Raw genomic sequence first — 20319 nt, 5'->3', positions numbered from 1 at the left:
TAGCTAGAGAACAACAGGTGGAGGTGATTTTGGTGACTGATCTTATCTTATCTTAAGTGGATTTGTAAAGTGCATAGCTACCCTGAGGTTTCTTGCGCTGTGAGAGTAAGCATTGTTCTAGCCTATTAATGTGTAAAAGAATTAGTTGGCTTAAAGCCAGGTTTTAACAAGCATCCTGAATTTGAGTTCATGGGGCTTTATTCTCAAGCCGATAGGCATTGAATTCCACAATATGCAAAATGTCTTGAATTTTATTATTTTCTCCACTGGTAACCAGTGCAGGAAGGCCAAGGAATCTTTGGCTGATGAGAATTTGGGGAGCTTGAAGATTGTTCTGGCCACTGCATTTTGGACTAGTTGGAGTCTCTTTAAGACTGATTTGGGTGATCCCAGATACAAGGAGTTCCCGTAGTCAAGGTGCGACAAAATAAGTGCCTGGACTACAATTCATCTGGAAAGATTAGGTAATAAGTCAGAATTTTACACAATGTTCTCAACAAGATACAGCATGTACAAGTCAATTTTTTTGCCTGTACTTCCATTGACAAGGAGTTATCCATAACCCACACACCGCAAAGTGAAAAATGCACTCTTATGAAAGCTCAGTTTGTGAATGTGATCTCTCAAGCGGTCTGTGTTTATAAGCCACAGAATTGGATCCTGATTCACGCAGTTGGGAAGTGACATTAATTTATAGTGCTAGAGGGCCAGCCTACACAGAAAACATTGTGAATATGTAAGTCATTATTATAAAATTGGATTAAAAGCATACACAGCATAAGGTAGACTCCTCAAAATATGTAAAAAACTTTAGTGCTTATGAAAAACTAGTCCTTTAAAAGTATATATTTTTTAGTACCATGCAGTCAAAGTGACCTAATGCAAACTTTTTTTTAAGTATCTATTAAAATGATGCACTACAGAACTCAGCAAGTAACACTCTTACATTACCTGTCTAAAAGAATACATCTTTGCCATCATTTTGCTTCAAATGACTCCATAAACTGAAGCCTGAAATGGATAAAGGCAGCAGGGCCAAAAAATTACCAAGGACAGCTGTGCCAGAATAGAGTCAAAGGTATGGCTCGGCACTAAAAGCAGGTGTATGGGCCAATCAATGAAAATGTCTTCTATTTAAATTGTGCAAAAAACAGGTACAAATATGACAGTTATGACATGAACTTAGAAATATTCATTCACTATGCCTGACAACAATGCCATTCGTGAAATAAAAGGCAATTTAGTTTTCAAGTGCACCCTATATGTGGCCTAGATTTTTATTATATTTGGAGTAATATAGTCTATTAAATCAAACACAAGAGAGTTTTGTGTACGGCGCTTGATGTGAACTCACATATTTGAAGGTGCTGTCCAATATGATAATGAAGAAAAAGGAGGCTAAGTGAAATAAAACAGTTTTAGCTTTTTATCTATGTCATTCAGAGTGTGGCCCACAGGCCCCTCTATGTAAGGTTCCGCTGTCGTGTATACCCAGAACCTTGCGCTGGAATCCTGTGTGTATGTTGAGTACAAGTGCATGTGCAGTGTCTGTGTTGAGCATGTGCAGTAGTAGGGTCATGTACTTGGGCCTGAGAAATGAAGCCAGTGGGATATATTTTATATGTCTCCGGCTTGGTATAGAAGAAGATAGAGGATGAGGGCAGCTTCCCCAGACAGTGGAAGTGTTCTGCCTGCCTTCCTGTGGCTGGATAATGTAGGGTCTGTCACTGAAGTGAGGAGGATGAAGACAGATCTACTCTTAGAAATTCCATGAGGATTTTTCTTAGCAATAGGCTGAAAGTTAGTCCTTCCCGAGTGCTGTTATTTGGTTGATGTTATGGTGAGGGGTGGAATCTTCTGTTTCTGTTGTGCTAGGAAAGGAAGTTTCTCGCTTAGGCCTACCCTTTGGTCTAGTTCTCATGTCTGCTTCAGAGAGGCTGCCGACTGTCAGGTACAGAAATCTCATGCTTTATGATGCTGTTAACGCGTCCCTTTATGACCAATATATTCACTTTGGGACTCGTTTTAGGCCAATGAATCTTTTGACCCTGATTGAAGACACCTTAGGACGAGATAGCTAATCAACATGTCAATCAATATGTCAATAACGTCATCAATATTTATTATAACAATGCAATTCACTTTAGTCAATGACATTTAATAAGACTCAGGACACCACTATGACCTTTCAGTCATGAATAACCACACCAGTTTAGTTAAATTTTAGTGACATTTATTCCCTATTGATTACAATTCTACTAGTAAGTTTATTAATCTCAAAACCAAGAAACACAATAACATAGTCACATGTGGCAACTCTGATAAGATTTCATCAAAGCAAGAATCACGAATATTAGAACATAACACGGCGTCAGCATAGATCAACCTAAGCAGAGTAATGTTAGCGCATTGTTCAACAAAATATAGATTCAGTCATTTGTCTATTTGCGTCTGTTTAGTGAACCCCTTAACTAACCTTGAATTAGCATTAGCATGTTGGGCTTCATGCAAAACAATTTAGCAACACCAATTTAGAAAACCTCTATCTATGGTCTCTGGCAAAAGTAGCAGTTGGTACCTAGAAAGGAAAAGCAAATAGACAATTACAATTTCATTGTCATATAGTTACCCTCCGTATTAGGTCAGCACTCAGGTTCTGTCTTCGTCCTCAGGACATCAGTTGATTCGCCATCAGCCAGGAATTCAGCAAGTCGGGTAAAAGGGCACTTCCCTCATAAGGAGGTAAAGTGTAAACGGGCGAATATAAGGGCAAGGATGGTTTAAGTAAAATCAGCAAGTCACTAGGCAAAGTGACAAAGTGTCTGGATCATAGCAAGTCGCATCAGCATCTCCCCTAACTCCTAGTCTCCTCTTCCCTCGATCTAAACTACTTCCTTGCGTCATAGGTTTTTATCCCATTTTTGTTGTACATTCCCCTAAAATCTGGTTGGTGGAAGGGTTGCACCCCACTATCTCTATCCAATTAACTTCAAATTATCTCATCAAATTTGTCACCCCATACTGTTCTCACATAGTTTATTGGTCCTTATGATTGACGTCTTCAGTGGGTAGAATGTCCGGTATGATTTCATCCTCTCGTGGTCCTTTGCACATCTTCGGTCAGTGGCTCCATTGTCCGCACCGGTTCAGGCAACCTTGTACCTGCTAGTGGTCTACAGTGTTGCATTCAGCTAAAATGTCTCTACAAGCAAGTCGAATTTCATGAGAACGGATCTACTACAGTTACATTCAGCTTCTAGCTTTGAAAAAACAAGAGTTCATGTCCTTCAGCAAGTCAGCACACTGCACGTTTAGAAAAACACATTTAATATGAGAGTCAGGCAGCTAGACCTCGACTCATGCTAACTAAGGCCTAATGATTTATTAGCAAAACTTTAGCAACATAACCTATAATGATTAGTGTAAAATTATGTCTTAATATAATAATTCATCAATATTAGTTATTTTCATTAGTCCCCGTATATATTGGTGGCCACTCCCAGTGGGCACATTTTCAAACACACGTTTAGCAAACATTAATACATTTTCTATGCTGCATTATTATACGTTAGTTCATAAACATTTCATGTTAATATTGATTATATAAGCTACGCTCTCTCAATGCCTCTGTTGTGAATGTTGTGTTATGTTATGATGTTATATTCATTTGCATAGTACACTAATCAACCAAGAGGGTATCCAGGCACTTGGGCGGGTTTGTAGGTTTGTGGTCCTTAAGGAGCTTATACGAAGAGCTAGGTTTTCAGATTCCTGTGGAACTCAAGAAGCAAGGAGGTGGCTCTGATGTGTTTAGTGAGGCCTTTCCATATCTTGGATGAGACGTAGGAGAATGAGCAACCTCCAGTTTTGCTTTTGCCGATGCAGGGAATGTATGCAAGTGAGCGTGAGGCAAAGCATAGGTGCCTGGTGAGTTGGTGAAAGTGTATGCAGTTGTTCAGGTGGCAGGTATTCTGGTACTGTGTTATGTAGGGTTTTGTATGTGTACGTGAGAAGTTTGAACTAGCTGCGCTTGTGAATGGGGAGCCAGTGAAGGTTACTGAGATGCAGTGTGATGTGGGTGGGGCATGGGAGGTTGAGTATGAGTCTTACAGCGGCAGTGTTCTGGATGGTCTGCAGTCTGTGTGGGAGTTGTTTGAGTGTTCTGGCTTAGAAGGTGTTGCCATTGTCCATCCTGCTGGTGATGAATGCTTGCGTGATGGCCAGTCTGGTATTGTAAGGCAACCATTTGAAGATTTTTTACAGCATGCAGAGGATGTGGAAGCAGGAGGTGCATGCTGCATTGACTTGAGCCTTCATTCTGAGCTTGTCATCTAGGATGATCCCTAGATATTTTGTGCGGTCTGTGAATGTGGGAATTGGTCCCAGCTCCAACGGCCACCAGGTAGAGTCCCATGGGGAGGTCTTGTTGTTGAAGGTCAGTGCTTCTGTCATGTTGGAGTTCAGCTACATGCAGTTGGTTGGCAACAAGTCTGCTACCATGGTCATGCAGTTGGTTAAGTGGGTTCTGGTGTGGTTGTTTTGTCTGTCAGAGAGAGGGTGAGTTGGGTGTCATTAATGTAGGAGATTACAGTAATGTCTTGTGATCAGATGATGTTGGCGAGCGGTGTCATGTATATGTTGAAAAGGGTGGGGTTGAGGGACGATCCTTGTGGGACTCTGCATATCAATTTCTTGGTCTCTGATGTGAAGGGTGGAAGCCTGACCCTTTGGGTTCTTCCTGAGAGGAAGGGAACAGATCCACTTGGGAGCGGATCCTTATATGCCAATCTTGTGGAGTTTTCAGATGAGGGTGTTATGGGTGACAGTGTTGAAGGCTGCAAAGAGGTTGAGCAGGATGACGGCTGCTGTTTCTCCTCTGTTCAGGAAGATTTGAATGTCATCGGTGGCCATGATGAGTGCTGTTTTGGTGCTGCCGTTCTTTCTCAAACCTGATTGAGCGTTGTCTAGAATATGGTGAAGTTGGAGGTGGGTTGTGAGTTGCTTGCTGATGGCCTTCTCAATCACTTTGATAGGAAACCAGGGAGATAGGTTGGAAGTTGCTCAGTTGATTCGGGTCAGCTGTGGGCTTCTTGAGGGCATTGATTTCTGCAAGTTTCCATTCATCCAGGAAAGTGACAGACATGACAGAGGTGTTGATATTGTGGGTAAGGATGGTGCTGATTGGTGATGTTCCTAGGTTGTAGAAGTGGTGGACGCATAGGTCATTTGGGGCCCCTGAGTCGAAGGTCTGCATGATTGCTGCTGTGTCGTTTCTGGTGTGGGTTGTCCACCTAGTCAGGTGGCCATCTTGTTTGGTGGTGGGTAGGTTAGCAATGAGTTCTCTGGGGTAGAGTTGGTGTGCAGACTTGCTATAGATGTTTGCAATTTTGCTGTGGAAGAAGTTGGATAGGTTGTTGCAGAGTTGCTGGGAGGTAGTGATGTTGGTGAGAGTGTCTGATGGCGAGGTGAAAGCCTTAACGAATGAGAAGATCTCCTTGCAACTGTTGGACCTCCTTGGATGCAATCCATTAGTGCTTTTTTTCTTGGTTTCTCTTATTTGCTAGTGATGAAAGCTTGTATGTAGTTCTTCAGAACAGTCAAGGTACTGCTGTGAGACCATGGCTGGTGTCTATCTAACAGCCTGTCTCCAGAGGTGAGGAGAATTCATCTGAAGCATGCACTTTCAGCTGGAGGAGTGGAGGGCAATATGAGTGCATAGAGCCCTGCCAGCCTGCTGAGAGTGTCCAAAAACTATAGGACATCAAGAAGAAGCTGGCATTTCTTCTAGTACAAGATTGGGAATCTAACGCCTGAGACGGGTGTCCTTTTATGCTTTGTGGCAGCGGTGGTAAACCAAATTGCACAGATGCACTTCTTTCCTCATATTTGCTCTAAACCCTTACTTAGCATTTCACTCTCTCTGTCTACTAGTAGTAGTTCTAATGCCTATGAGCTACAAGTTCATGTTTGTCAAGAGAGCTAATGGCACTATCATTCACGATAAGGGGTGCAGAATCGTGTGACAACTGTCACTAATCCTGAGTATCAAATTTTGCTTAGTGTGCATATCTTATTACTTCTCTTCCTACATTGAAAGACAGATAGAACATTCCTCAGTCTGGACTAAATTAGTTCCAATAGTGATCTTAACCCAATGTATGTCCAAAAAAGGATACAAATCAATAATTTCTAATACAAGCTGAACAATGATATGCAATACTTGAAAACCTACAGTAGTCCATTAGATACAATAGCACATTAACCTAATCAAGCAGTATAAAAACATTTCCCCAATATACTGGGGAGGAGCAGCGGGTCTGGAAAGATGCTCCCTTTTGGTGGGGAAATCCTCGCCCAATGTCCTTACTAGAACTGAAAGTTTCGGTCGTGATTGCTAAGAAATTTTTCAATCACAACTTTTTAACCCTTTCTTAAAATACTTGGGGAATTTGAAACTTGTTTTAAAATTGAGGCCCAATTTCTCTCCGCCTGAAATTGCCTGTGCCTTAATGTACGACTGGCAGCCGTGCCAAGTTTCCCAGATCCATGCATGATGTGCTGTTCCACTCCAAGGACGTTCTTTGAACTTGTAGTTTTGTTTATCCCATTATGAAATGGGACTGCAAGTCCCAGAAATCGAAGGAAAAAAACAGAGCTGGACTAACACATCACGCATAGACCTGGGGCAACTATGGGGAAAATGACCCCCCCCCCCTCCCCAATTTTTTCTGCCGAAACCACTCCCTAATATTGGCATACATGGAAGACTGGAGTTAAATAGTAAATAAGCCTCCTGGGCTGCTCTATTCTTCTACACCTGGAGTTTACACATGTTCTAGGCCAGTAACTTCAATAGCAGTAAAATTGATTCTCGTGCGACCATAAACTTCCTGCTGCGATCTTTGTTATTTGGGTTGGGCTTGTTTGGGGGCGTTTTTCCAAGCGATTGTGCTTGTTCTTTAAACCCTCCTGGCAACACTGGTGACGCTTCGGTGACGTCGAGTGTGGTGAGCAGCAGCAGCAGCAGCAGGCCGGAGTGGCGGTAGGTGTTCGAGGGGAAGGAGACAGGGATTCTGGCCTGGGTAGCCGACGAGGGGTGCTCGTGCGCTCGTGGCCCTTGGGTAGTCGGTGATCAGCACCTGGGGCAGCAGGGAAGGAGAGTTTTGGACAGGTCGGTAAAGCTCCGCCCCTCAGGCCACTGGGCAGGCCTAGACCGGCCCGATCCTCGAAACCCTGGGGATGTCACCTTTTCCGCCCTGCTCATACCCCTAACTACTACACCAGGGTCGGACGAGCGGGGCACTGTATACAGTCCCACTACACAGCCCTCTCCACACACAGGAAAAGGCAACCCACAGGTATCTACCCCCATCAGTAAGTACAGGTAGGCTGCTTATTGACTCGGACTTCCGCACGCATGCACCTGTCACCCATAGACATGCACACATGACAGCAGGCCCGATTCAGAAAGGAGGACCTCCAGTTTTAAGCCGAAATGGCTCTGTGTTCGCGATCTCGTGCCTGAAATTGCCCCTGCTCCATCAGAAGTCAACGGTGATAGTTCAGTCTTCATTTTTTACCTGAAAAAGTCCCACTTTCATGTTCTAAAACGTTGCATTATTAAGAGCTGCTTGTCTGAGCACATCGTCTCCCTTCCCCCGTCAGACCCAAGAAATGCAGAACAGCTACACATTAAAATACTTTTTCGCAAAGTTACTTAAGGACAGCAACCCTTTTTGCCAATTCTCAGGGAATTTCTTCTGTGAAAGGACTATGTGCTCATGAAAAAAATTATATGACCCGCACCTTTTTATTACCCAAAACTGTGTTTAGTCTGCTGTTTGAGTGTCGTTGCCTGTGGCTGTTTGAGCACATACGTATGTACAGGTTTAAAAAAAAATGAGCTGAGTGGGTAACACCAGATGTTGCGATTGGCAAGCCGTATGTTTGATTTCTGTGTAGTCTTTCCTTCCCCCTGAGATTGAGTGCAACTCTTTTGGTAGTCTTACCGCTTGTAAATTGCTATACCATGACTATTCGCAGTGCTAAATACAAAGAAAGTAGTTATTGTTGGCGCATTGTATTAATCCGTTTTTATATGGAGTACACAATTCAGCTAAATCCACTCAGGTTTGTTTTAGTCTGCTCACTAGAATGTTGCACACTGTACGCATGTACTGGGTTGAAAAATTTGAGCTAAGTGTGTTAGTACACCTAATGTATGCGACTGTTTCAACTTTCTTCGGAGATTAAGTGACAGTCTGTTGACACTATTACCGCTTGTTAAATGCTTTGCCGTGACTAACAAGTTTATTACATAGAAAAAAAAATAATTGTTGTTAGCACCATTTATTGAGCCTCTCTCTAGTACAATGCATATTTGAGAGGAATCCATATAGGAAGAGACCAGGCCTAATGAACTGGCAAAACATTAGTTGTCTTGCAATTACTTTGCAATGCATGGTATTCTAATGTGCATGGCCACTGGAGTTATGCGCCAGGGGAACGGCCAAATTATGCGGCAGTCTTAAGTAATTTATGTGGTACATTTTGTGATAATAGCATAACATTATTGTTTAACTTTTACGCTTGTTAACACTGGTATTGGTTGTACCTCAGTAGTACCAGTTTAATACCCAAATATAGCGATAAGCAACAAAAATTTGACCAGTCAACCTTTGCAAATGTTCTACCATTGCGCTGCAACACAAATTTCTGCGTTTTTCTGAACCGTTTGAGCTAGAAGTATTTTTTTTTTGTCAAAATCAGCACTTTATGTGGCAGATGATAGATTATGTGGAAAATGTCTCAAATCTATAATTATGCAAAAATGCAGCGGCTGCACATTTGCATAATCCAAGTGGCCCTGCTAATATGCAAAGGATACAAATGTAATTCCTCGAAGCTCTAGAACTCATAGAATGTTCAATGTGTGGGCTAGGTTGCTCCAACAGAAATAATGCTTTTAAACAACAACCATTATGACAGCAACCGTGATTTAAATTGTCTTGTAAAACCCACGGAACAGAAAGTGTTAAATTCCCTAAAAATATTAAAGGTTGTTTTTAAATCTTGTAGAAATATGTTTTGGTTACACAAACTGCTTTGTGGAGAATAAACATATTCTCTGTAATGGTTGTTTGTGAATAGCTGTACTCTGTCTAGAAAAAAAGGATTTATGTCATTGTAACTTGTGCACAAAGTAGCTAATTTCCTTGTGCAAATATTTTGCATTGATAACCTATTGTTCTTCATCACAATATCAGAGTAATGCAGCTATCGAGTGACCCAAGCTTCCTCTGACAGTATATTAAGGCTTTAAAAGTTTGTTTTGCTGTCATTTTACAGTAATTTGAAAAGGCAGGATGCATTGATGCATTACTTGTGCTACACAAAGGGATTGCTGGTGTTATGGTGGTGGTGGTATGGTGCGCTACCCCTACATAGGCACAATTTTAGTGAAAAACGCAAGATACACCTTAGAGCAAAATTTACATCTGTTTTATGCTGCACTGTAAGGCACTGATCATAGAGGCAGAGGCATCACTCTGGTTGCTCAATGGTTAAACGCTAAGGCCTTGCATACTTGAGCTATCTCTCAGTCTACCCAGAGGTCAGGTCCCAGACACCTAAGCTGTCCCTCAGTTGACAGTGCTCTGTCAAAAAAGAAAACAGCCACTGTCCATAATTTATTGTAAAATTGTCCTCTATCTTAGGTGTCTTTGGGCTCCCGTTGAATTCATTGAAATCCTTTGCACACTAGGCAACACCAGAAAAGAGATCCAGAGGAACACTTGTGTTGAACACTACAACATATAATCACACACCAGAAGAGAGGCTGAGGAAGAGTCCCCATTTTAAAAAAAACCCTTCAAAATAGCAATAGCTACAAAGTCTTCAAGATGATGAACTAGAGTTTGAAGGGTCCGGTCCGTCCCTGTCACGTAAATTCCCCAGAGTTGACAAAATATTTAAATCTATAGATTGTTAACCTGAAGTTACCTCCAGCATGTCCTATTTTCCAAAGAACCGTATTTACTGTTCATCATGACATTTTTGGGGTGTTTTTCCCTTCCACTATGTACCACAGGCTGGTAGTTTCAAGTCACCAGGAGCAGAAACATAGGTTAAGACTGTAGACCAGTCTATTGGTGCCCTATTAAATCGTGATCCTTGCCCAAACACCTGTTTGTTCATGGATTGCAATTCTTATTGGTTCATGGTAGTAAAGGGGTGCAATAAAGTACATACCCCCTGTTAACGTTCAGTAAGTCAAACCTGCTGGAATTTAAGAAGTGAAAAATGGCCATGAATACTGGGACAAGAAGACCTTTTTCTATGATCTTGGTTACGTAGGTATGCCTCTCTTTGTTATACACGGTTAGGGCAAGAACAAAAACAGAGCTGGGGAGTACAAAAGGCAGAAAAATGTGTAATAGATGAGCCAGATCACTTTCTTTACATGCATACATATATATACATATCCACACATCTGTGTGTGCAAGTAATATCAACGCAGAGACATGGGTGGTGGGTTATTAGAACCTATGAATTTATGACAAAAAAGGTGTGCTTATTAACGCCAAACTGAGACTCCTATATAATTAGCTCTGTACATGTATGAATATCTTCATAAAATGAAGATTGGGTGAACAAGGCCCTGATTCTGTGTTGTGCAAAATTTCGGTGATAATTCTTGCATCTTCTTAAATACCTCTCAGTTGGCCTGGGGTATTTTCAGGGTGACTGATTACCTTCTCTTCAGTGTTCCTCACTTCAGAACAAGTTCTAACTTGTGAGATCAGTGTTTACTACACTGAGTACCACATGTTTCGCTTTATTTTCTGTGACAAAGGTTTTTTTTAAAATTTTATTTTTAAAATTCTATTTTAGGTAAATCTGTAGGGGGTGGAAATTATGTGGTGTGGTGATTGATATACAACTCAGATGTCGGATCCATGGTACAGAGGCCAAATTGACTCCTGGTTCCCCAGTTTCAAAGTTGGCAGCTCTAGCCACTGGGACACATTTCCTCCCTAATGTATGGATCAAAGCTGCCAAGTTTGGAACCCGAGGTCCCAGGTTTGAATCCTGGCCTTAGCACTTGACTCCACATTGTGTGATTCTGGGTAATCTCCGTGTGCCTAAATAACGTGAAATGTAAGGTACGATTTATATTTGTGTTATCCCTTTTTGTTGTACTTGGTCTTGTGGATCGTTTCCCAATCATCCAAGTAATGTACAGTGTTCCATTGCTTTCAATGCTAGGTTTGCGCTACATAAATACCTATACGTGCATAAGAGCATGTGAATACATTGGCAGCCCATGTTTGAAGTGTTTTGGTGCATATGTATGGATGAATTTGCTCAAACCGAAGTGTTTAGCCGCACCAGATGCCATTACTCCAATGACCTGCTCTCCATCAGATTGTCAGAGTAAAGTTTGTGTCGTTGGTGCCAGTGACAAAAAGCTGGCAGGCTTCCTGACTTCTAATAGTGGAGACGGACCAGGAGATTGGTGGATAATGGAGGAATACCATGACCACCAAACTCTAAATCAGGCCCTGAGTTACCATGTAACTCTTTCATGAGAACACACAGTTTCTGGGCCTGAATTTTTGTTTTGCAAACCATTGTTTTCAAGTGTGATAGCCCAGTGAGTTAAACGGAAGTAAAAAACAGGCTCTTAATCCTAGTAAGTGTTGTTATGGGAAATGAAAATGGTAGTATCCACATGGCATGGAGTCATGCAGTAAACCTAAGTAGAACACCACTTACATCAAACACACAAAAGTTGATGGGAGGTGTGCTAGCAATTTGTATAATATCTGGCAGTCTCTTAGGAGATTATTCCAACCCATCATTCTTTTGCCCAATATGCCGCGTCAGTTTAGAACTAGCCATATGCAAATCAGACTTTAACCTTCTCCAATAGGCACAGTACATCCCGAACTACCAGGGCAGGTCCACCTGAAACAGAATGCAAGCAATATAAGTCCGAATTTGCCCCGATTGGGGCTCCTCAGTCTTTTGTAGCTTGGTTCCAGTGGCAGAGTGAGCAAGGGACCCACATCTGGGCATAGCCATGGTCACTTAGGGCATTACATCACACACACAAACGGTAATAGGAGGAATTGCAGTATCACCACCCCAAAGTGGGTGTGGAAAGTATTAATTGCAGGGCACAGATGTAACACTGTAAAGCGGGTGAGGGGGGAAACATCACAGGCAGGGGACAAAGTGCATCATGGGAAATAGCAGGAGTGGGAGACTGGGAAGCAACACTGGGGTCTGATGCATTACGGAGATCTGGAAGCAACACGTGTGGGGAAGGAATGGGGGAAGCAAATGGGTGAGGGATAGGGCAACATGTAGCGCAGAGAGCGAAGGGAGAAAAGCAAATGCAAGAGAGAGCATTTGGAGCTGGGAGGGGATAGAAGCAAACTGGTAAGAAAACACCATAGTCTGGAGGAGCACACAAGGGCAAGCGCATCATGGATGGTTGTTCTAGAGAAGCACACAGGCAAAAGAGCAGCGAAAAGAGTACACTAAGGAGACAGCTCGAAACACATGCACTGCCGTTGAGTGCTTAAACAAAAAGAAAACAAATATTGCCTAAAAAGCAAGCAGTGTAAAGACACAGTCTATGCTCCAGCGGAGGGACAGACTCAAAAGAGCCCAAACATGCTAACAAATAAGAAGTAAGCATATGAGAGTGACGGTGAAGCCCACCAGTGGTAAGCAATAGGTGGGCTCACAGCTCCCTGTAAGCTAACAGGTGTCTTGCAACAGACTGGGCATATGCTGTCTAGTAGGTGAGACCTAAAAAGGATTAATGACATGTAAGAAACTGGGGTATTAATTGAGGGGGGTAGGTACCCATCTCAAGCAATAACCACAATCCTTGCTTTGGATAAAGCACTTCAGTCACTCATTTAACCTGAGCTCATCGCCCTGGTAGCTATAGCACTGGCTTAACTTCAAGGCAATGCGTTAAGTATTTATTCAGTTCTAAAACAGTAATAAAGTTGAAATGTGAAACAATAAAAATCCCCAAACTAAGTAGAAAAATAAATGAAAATATAATAAACAAATTGACACCAAAAGTACAATAATCCAGTAATGGGAACTAAAGATATGAATTTGGAAAACAAAATTAAAAATAGCACAAGAGACTCGCCAAAGATGAGTTCTAATACCTCAGAATTCACGTCACCACCGACCCAAACCTGTTCTGTGACAAAAACTTGCTGCCACCTCTGACCTGATTAAAGCGATATTACCATTGTCTCTTCTGAGCAGAGCTGTGCTTTTTAAAATTATGGCCTTACCTCGCTTTCTCTATACCATGCACAACACACCTTATCCAGTCTTTGCAACTTAATTTAAAGCAACAGAGAGAAAAGTTAGGATAATACTTTGGGATGGTGGTCTGGCACAAATAGCCATTACTAAATTGACAAGGGTATAGTATGATGGAAGAATTGCTCTCCCAGATATCCAGAAATACTACTGAGTTGTGCAACTCGCCACCATCAATCACTGGGCGCATAACATAGCTAACAATCTTGCATTTTGAGCGGATAGACAAAACATGCATCCAGGGGGATACCTTGGAGCCCTATACCCAGACTCACTCCATGCCAGCCTCAAAGCCACAACTGCACTTAAGATCCAAGTCTGGCACACAGCACTTCCTTCACATGCTTGGCTGGAGAGGCTGGATCACTTTGGCCAGTCGGAAGATACCTTGGAGCCCTATACCCAGACCCACGCCATGCCAGCCTCAAAGCCACAACCTCACTTACGATCCACATCTGGCACACGTCACTTCCTTCACATGCTTGGCTGGAGAGGCTGGATCACTTTGGCCACTCGGATACAACCCAGATTTGCAAAGTGGGACCCAAACAGACTCTCCATGGTGGGTGATCGCTTTGCAAAGGGAGAATTTGTCCCATTTACTGACCTACAACATGACTACCAATTAGCTACAACCAAGACCTTTCACCACCTGCAGGTGAGGCACACACTACAGGCTGCATTACCCAAGGGAGAGAACATCCCGGAGTCCTCACCTCTAGAAGATCGATTGCTAGATGACCTCAAGCCTGCAAAGCGACTTGCCTCGCATACAAATAACTGATTAATAACTCATCGGACGTGCTCCAGCACTTCTGGGAGCATTGGGACCGGGACTTGGAGGGTCTTGAGGATGACAGATGGCTTGAAGCCCTCGCCTCCCCAAGGGAGACAGCCATTAGGTCGGGGTTCCACCTTGTACAACTAAAGATTTTTCATAGGCCTTACTTAGCATGTCCCACCATGGTAAGAATGTGGAGGACAGCTGACACAAGCTACTGTAGACAGTGTGAGCACAATGGTACCTTTTCCACATTATTTGGAGTTGCCTGTGTTCTGCTTTACTTCAGACCGTGAGGGAATGAAACGAATGGAATGGAAAGAATTCAGCACTCTTAGTCTGACTAATTAATTTAATAAGGCACCTCCAGAGTTTCATAAACAAAAAGAATAATGTGAGCTTTTATTTCAAATGCAGCAACACCCGTGCAGTTCTTGAATGCACTCCGTAAAGCCCAAAATAAGAATTAAAAAATGCATCACCATGGGGCTTGACTCCGACATCATCCCTTGTCTGCCAACTTCAGGTTGTGGAACCCTGGACAACCAAAACAAAAGGGAGACCACCCTCAATGGGTTTAATTTCTGGGCAATATGTCCACTCCCAGATGAGTACCTACTGTTCCAGCTGTCAAGTTTCTACACCTTATAATCTTTAAACAAAATTAAGAGGAAAGTTCTAGAAACCCCCTTCCTTTGAGTAATTTGTGAAATTCACACTTTGGCCGTACCAGGTCATTGTTTAGAAAACATGCATCAGACTGGCCAAATCTAAGTGTTTTTCCAAGACTGAGCTGTACCTTGCTCAACCATAAACATTCTCAGCCTGGTACAGTCTTATCTACTTTGCTCCTCCATGTTATCTTTCCTAGTGAAGAGAGTGAAAACAGGTTAACAAGCTGTGCAGGGAAAATACCTGCGCCACCTGTGTGATGGCATTTGAAGCTAAGCTAAGCACAAAATGGAGTCAGTGATCAAGATAGAGCCAGTGGTTAAATACAGATAGCATTACGCCCCATGATACAACACTTTTGGAAATTGGTGGTTGCATGTTTGAACGACCTATGTGGGAACAATATGGCAACTTCAGCTAAAAGGTGTCTCTTAAATGTCTGGGACACAACTGACTTAAACCTTATGGAGCAAACCTGGACGACTCTGGCAGTAGCCAAACATAATTGTGCTTGAGTATGGGGGGTGGCTCAGTTATGGGGAGTGACACAGGCACCACAAGTGCAAGATTGGAAGAGACATGGATTGGTGAATGTTGGCTGAGAAGGTCACATATGAAAGTTGTGACATACTTAAGCTGTGGTTGTCCTCGGAAATGGGCAAAAGTTTTGAGCGAATGGAATGACCACAGACGGGGTCTCATCGTTTCCAATGCTGGGGCTGTACTTGGGGCTTTTTTATCTACTTGAATCAATCCAGTTGTCACAGTCTGAGAAGCGGAGGGGTAGTGGAGTGAGAGAGACATCATTATACAATTTGTAATTTTTAGGCCATGTCACCTACTTGTCTGCTTACTGCTTATGTTTCTAAGAAAAAGATCTTTAAAAAAAATAGCACCAAGAAGCACAATGTGGCAGTCAGTGGTCGTGTTAACAAAAAGTAGGGTTTTCTGAAACCAGAAAGTGGGTATTCAAAAATTTGTTTGGCATCCTGTTTCCATTCTTTCAAGTCTTGTATGTAAACCCTGTAGACCTGTTAATCAGACTTTGACACTGTAAAATCAAAAAGAGGCCTTCTGTAGTTGGAGCCTGCTGGGGTGTGGGGACAAAGGAAGGAAGGGAGGGCCCTGCCCTAGTGTCAGCTACCATTTGGCTGTGACAAATGAGGCCTCTTTGAAGTGTGCCCCACCCCAGGTGTCTGCTTACAGACCTGTCATGCAAGGTTTGACATTCAGGCATGAGATGACCCTTTAATGTAAAAAAAAAAATGCCCACAGCCCCACTTTGCATATTCTGTCCGGTTCAGGGGGTCATATCTGCCCATTCACGTCTGCCTTTGCTTGCTTCTGAGAGGCATTTTACACCTATTCAGATGCTAATTACTGGCCTGCAGAAGTGGGAGAGCAAAATGGAGATTAGTAGGTAGGTAATAAATGTATAGATCAAGGACCATAGGACCATAACCTAGTTAAAATCTGCACTGAAAGTAAATTTAATCCGAATCTAAACGAAAATAAATTCATTTAGAGTACAAATAATAATGTTGGTGCATTATACACCTAATTAAAAGCATCTTTAACATTGTTACAGTAATAGTGTTTCAAACAGAACTGCAACATCGAATAAACAATCCAATAGTTGCACTATTATTTCTGACGGTATCCCCTTTTCCAACAACTACTTCAATTGGCTCCTTCCTAGTTGGCATTTTAAGAAACTATAAGAACTCATTTTCATAAGCATGTCTAGAAATGTCATGAAAAGTACGGACACCTGTAATCTATGATCACATGATGATGGAGTGCTTAAATATAGATAGTGAAAATTTGCAACAGAGTATAAAACCAGATGCCAGCATCAAATAGATAGATAGTATTTTAGAAGCCTGATGTAAAAAAAATTGTTATAGATAATATCGCCTAGGAATAAAACAGTATCAAACAGCCTCCACGGTTGTTCTTAGATTTGCCTTATTGAACATAGGTCGCAAGTACTTTCTTCTCAAATGTAAAGTCTGGGGCAAATGAACAAAAACGTGAAGGAAGGATTCTGTTATGTGTCCTTAAAGTCGACAAGCAGTGTTATCTTTGTATACTGGGTTCCATTTCCCCTCAAATTAATACATTGGAATATAAAATAGACTGAGTTTTAAAAATTTGAACCGAGATACTCTTGACAAGGCAAGGAAAAATATTTTAAAAAACTAAGTCAATAGGTCTGTATAGTTTGACCTGAGCTAAGTCTGAGTCCCTCTGGCTAGCAATAAAGTTCTGCATAATAGACTTTTCCGAGCCATGGGTTTTAACGGTATCAGCGACTGTACATCAGGTAGTCCATTTCTTCCCACAATTGAGGGTACAGCTTGCAACTCTAGATCTTTATATGTAGTTTCCTTTGTTTCTTGATGGATTAGAAATTTCAGAGATGAAGGTTCCGCTGTAGCACAATCACAGAAGTAGTTCATGGTGCTTCTGTGATGGAGTGCAGTTAAAGATTTCAGACTTAGTTCTGGCCTGATGACAGTGAGGAGTGGCTGTATGAAGATGAAGGAGGTTTCAAACACCTTGCATAAAAGTTTTGTCAAGATTGACAATGACCTTCTGATTTAACACTAGAGAAGCATATAGCAAGTATGGGATAAGTTTCATATTTAATACTTTCAATGAGATCAATGGCTCGAGAAGCACACAGTGTTAACAGTAAAAGTGCCCCTTTCCTTTCCCTCTTTGACCTTCTCTCTCAGATGGATAATATGCTAGCTTCATGAAATTCTGTGGAACATGCAGTTTAGTTGCCTAATTGCAGCAGGACAGGTTCAGACATTAACTTTTCTGAGATTGGTAAATCTTGCATTACTCATTAGGTACTATTACTGGCTAATGTTTATAGTGCCATGAAACCACAAGATTGTCGGCAGGTAGTCATGCATATGTTACAGAAACTCACTTTACTTTATAATAGACTACGTCATCTGTACTGTATTGGTAATTAATGTTTCTTTAGTCTGCTCTGCTACTGCCTGGTGCTGTTGAGGTTACTCCTATATGTTTTTTTTTTTCTGTGCAGCAGCTATTACCCATTCAATGTGTACATCTCCCGCAGGTGTCCCTGCTCAACTCTCAAGGAAGCGAAGAGAAAATTCCAAGGGTTGCCACAAGTACTCTCCAAAAAACCCCAAAAGAACATTTTTTTAAAACAAAATTTTATTGACCAGCCTTGAACTTCAGATGCCTTTGTCTTTCAAAGAAGAAAGAATGTTAAACCCCCCCAAAAAATTCTGTGTTCTGCTTCACAGCTTAGTAAAAGTGTGCCTAGGAGTTGGTGAAAATGCCCATTTGTTCTGTATACTGGGATTTGATTGGGATTGTGTACAGCTATTCCCTTTCATAGGCAGACACGCCCATTGAGAACCTACTGTTGCCCCCAATCTGTCCATGCCTGCCTCCCTCACAAGGTACCTAGAAACTGCAAAGGGTGTAGACCTCTCATCTCAACCAGTCATTCTCCTTTTCTCAAACTGAAATCCTTCCTCCTCCTCCCCCCCTCCGTTCCACACCTAAAGTCTAGCCAGGTTGAGCCTTCTTACTGAGACAGCTCTACCTTTTACATATTCACTTAAATGAACTTTCTGCCTGTTCTGAGCAACACCCGTGAGATACTGTAGCTTGAGCACAGGAGTGGCATCCTCCACAGCGGTTGTTACCTAGGACGGGATTAGTTCCTGTTATGCTTTTCTGAATGGATTCATTTTCTCTCTTAAATTTGGCTTGAACCAGTTTCTTTATAAATTTAAGTTCCTCCTAAAAGCAAACATGGGAAGGGGCGCATATCCCTCATTGGTGTTGAGTATATTCCAGTGTGTATTGATGATTCTCTGAACTTTGTGATTGATGTTTGAATGTCTGACTACACACACCATCCTAGATTGTTCGTTCTTTTGATATATTTAGAAAAGACTGTCACAGTTGTAGTATTTGGCTCTGTTATAGGCTTCTCAAGTTACCATATAGGGCTAACCTCTCTGTAAGAACTTCTCCTTCAAAGTGTTTGCATTCCTATAATATTCGGTTATATTGCTACAGTTCGGCCGTATTCTGAGAAACTGACTAAACGGAATGCTCTCTCAGCATCGAAGAGGGAAACTTTCAAAATGTAGAAGCGTGTTTCTAGCTGTAGGTTTCGTATACAGGTATACTTGTAAATGCCCCTGTTCCTTGAATATGAAAATGTCTAGAAATTCAACTTGGGGATTGTTGAAATTAGGAGTGACTCTTAGATAGTCATCACATAGTTTTAGCCACTGAGTGAATTCTTGGAGGTAGTCTATATCACCCTCCCATATGAAAAAAAATATCATCAGTGTAGCGCCCCCAATGTTTAACATTTTCAAAAAATGGAGCAACTTCATTGTGTATATACTTCCTTTCAAAGAGACCCATATAGATATTTGCCATACTCGGTGCACAGGCTGCTCCCATGCTAACACCTTTGATTTGTTTAAATATCGCTCCATCAAATTCTAAGAAATTATCCTCTAGAACTATTTTGAGGCATCTCAAGATGAAGGTGACCGGGACATCGGTGGACTCTTCCATCAACAATTGTTGTACTGCATTAAATGCCTCCTCTTAGGGAATATTGGTATACAATGCCCCAATGTCTAATGTTACTAAAAATTCCCGATTAGGGTTGAACCCCAGGCCCTCTACCTTTTACTATCATTTGTCCTGTGTCTTTGACATAACAGGGAAATCAGACTCTGATCTAGATATAGCGCCACTCTGTATGCCCCATTCACAAATAGTCTGAATTTTAGAGGAGATAAGTTTAATGGGGTTACTTCTGACCCTTTGGTAGTGTTCTGGAACAGAAAGTGTAGCCTCCATTTTTTTATTTTTTTGTTTATACATCCCAGTATCCAATAGAACTATTCCCCTGTCTTTATCATATGGTTTATTCGTGATATCTTTATTTTGTTGGAGGTCTCTCAAGACTGTTTGTTCATGAGTGAGATTGGAAATAGGAGCTGGGACATATCTTAGTACTCGCTTGATGTTATTAGAGACTATTTTCTCAAAGATACATACTTCAGGGCCTACCTGATCTAGGTACGGAGTGAACGTAGATGGAGGTTTGAACTGCAGGTTATTCCGTTCTGTGATGGTCTCCCTATTCTGGAAAAAAATTTTTAGACTAACTTTGCGGAAAAAAACCTGTATATCCTTCATAAGTTCAAATTTATTTATTCTTTGGCTAGGAACAAACAAAATACCTTTTCCCAAGAGGTCTAAAGTGGTCTGCTCTAAGTGTAGATTAGTCAGATTAAAAATAGGGAGAATTTCACTAGAGTTTGTTTTTCCAATATTGCTGTCTCCTTGTTTGAAGAAACTGATGGGATTGATCCATTTGGTGATGGAATCTTCCTCTCCTGTTCTGTGGTCGCCCTCGAGGGCTGGTCCGCCTCCCTCGGTTGTCTAAAAGAGCATCAGTCCTTGTAGTGTTGTCA

General features: G+C 41.8%; 1 protein-coding gene across 2 annotated transcripts in view; it reads left to right on the top strand.

Annotated features, from left to right (window-relative positions):
• The first annotated feature begins 6939 nt into the window (after positions 1-6939).
• The window catches only part of PJA2 (praja ring finger ubiquitin ligase 2), a 215857-nt gene continuing 202477 nt past the window's right edge, over positions 6940-20319 (top strand). Inside the window, exon 1 of one of the 2 annotated variants that reach the window (XM_069226383.1) lies at positions 6940-7042. The gene's annotated coding sequence lies outside the window, so the exon portion shown is untranslated. The other variant, XM_069226393.1, reaches the window with a different exon arrangement.

Source organism: Pleurodeles waltl, chromosome 1_1 (assembly GCF_031143425.1).
Source record: "Pleurodeles waltl isolate 20211129_DDA chromosome 1_1, aPleWal1.hap1.20221129, whole genome shotgun sequence".
NCBI lineage: Eukaryota > Metazoa > Chordata > Amphibia > Caudata > Salamandridae > Pleurodeles > Pleurodeles waltl.
The sequence above is the reverse complement of the archived record's forward strand: the minus strand, read 5'-3'. Positions and strand labels throughout refer to the sequence as shown.